A 1,819-nucleotide genomic window follows, 5' to 3' on the forward strand; every position below is an offset into this window, starting at 1 on the left:
CCCGTGAGAGCCCTCTGTGCCCCTGCAGTTCCCCTGCCAGTCAGTCAAGTCAGGATTCTCACCTGGTGTCTAGTCAGCCATAACACAGGCCCTGGGTGCCTTCTAAAGTGTCTGGGGGAACTGATGGATTCTTAGTGGATCTTTCTTAAACAGACCCCAGAAACTTCATTTAAACAAGGAAGTAAAGTGCCCTGTCATCCCCCAACCTGCCAGTCAGATGGGGCACCTCGGGGTCCCATTCCTGAGAGGATGAAGGCAGGCTGCTGTGCAGGGGAACGTCCGTCCATGTGGACCAGGCTGGGGTCCAGATGGGCAACGCCTGCCGGGAGCTCTACAACTGGAACACAACATTCAGCCCAAGGGTCAGCTGCCAAGTGACAAGACCATTGGGGGAGGAGGTGACTCCTTCATCACCTTCTTCAGTGAGACAGGCACCAGCAAGCATGTGCCTGGGACAGTGTTTGTGGACCTGGAACCCATGGTCATTGATGAAGTTTGCACTGGCTCCTACCGCCAGCTCTTCCGCCCTGAGCAGCCCATTACAGGCCAGGAAGATGCTGCCAATACCTATGCCCAGGTGCACTGCACCATTGGCAAGGAGATCACTGGCTTTGTCTTGGACCAAATTCAGACACTGGCCGACCAGTGCACAGGTCTTCAGGGCTTCCTGGCTTTTATCCGCTTTGCTGGGGGAACTGGTTCTGAGTTCACCTCCCTGATGATGGAACGTCTCTCTGCAATTATGGCAAGAAGTCCAAGCTGGAGTTCTCCATTTACCTTCATTTACCCAGCTCCCCATGTTTCCACAGTTGTAGTTGAGTCCTACAATTCCACCCTCACCACTCATACCACCCTGGAGCACTCTGATTATGCCTTCCTGCTCCACAATGATGCCATCTACGACATCTGTGGTAGATACCATAATATGGAGCTCCCAACCTGTGCTAACCTGAACAGACTGACAAGTTAAATTCTGTCCTCCATCACTGCTTCCCTCAGATTTGATGGAGCCCTCACTGTGAACCTGACTGAATTCCAAACCAACCAGGTGCCCTGTCCCCACATCCACTTCCTTCTGGCCACATATGCCCCTGTCATCTCTGCTGAGAAAGCCTACCAGGAACAGCTTTCTGCAGCAGAGATCACCAGTGTGCTTTGAGCCAGCCAACCAGATGGGGAAATGTGACCCTCATCCCAGTAAATACATAGCTTGCTGCCTGTTGTACCACAGTGATGTGTTTCCCAAAGACATGGGTGCTGACATTGCCATGATCAAGACCAAGTGTGCCATCCAGTGTGTGGACTGGAGCCCCGCTGGCTTTGAAGTTGGCATTAATTCCCAGCCTCCCACTTGGTACCTGGTGGAGACTGACGGAAGCACAGTGAGCTGTGTGCACGCTGAGCAGCACCACAGCTCGTGCTGAGTCCTGGGTGTGCCTGAACCACAAGTCTGACCTGATGAATGCCAGGCGGGCCTTTGTTCACTGGCACATGGGTGAAGGCATGGAGAATGGAGGGGTTCCCGAGGCCCAAGAGGACAAAAACTGCCCTTGAGAAGGGTGATGAGGAGGGTGACACGGAGTCTGTGGAAGGAGACGGTGAGGAAGGAGAGGGACACTGATGTTAAAATGTCCCCAAGGTGCTGCTTGTTCAGGGAAGCTTATTCTGAATTAAACATTGAACAGCTGTGGTCTGATCAGTTAATTTGCCTGAAGGATTCTATACTCTCATATACAATTACTGGCCTATGCTCTAATGCACGATGTTTTGTTACAGACCCAAGCTGTTTATTTCTTTGATGGGTTTGAATAAAGTTTTC

General features: G+C 52.0%; 1 pseudogene; it reads left to right on the forward strand.

Annotated features, from left to right (window-relative positions):
• Nucleotides 1-284: 284 nt before the first annotated feature.
• LOC109376836 (tubulin alpha-1B chain-like) lies at nt 285-1,621 on the forward strand (annotated as a pseudogene).
• Nucleotides 1,622-1,819: the final 198 nt, after the last annotated feature.

Source organism: Hipposideros armiger, unplaced genomic scaffold (genome assembly GCF_001890085.2).
Source record: "Hipposideros armiger isolate ML-2016 unplaced genomic scaffold, ASM189008v1 scaffold_1219, whole genome shotgun sequence".
Lineage (NCBI taxonomy): Eukaryota > Metazoa > Chordata > Mammalia > Chiroptera > Hipposideridae > Hipposideros > Hipposideros armiger.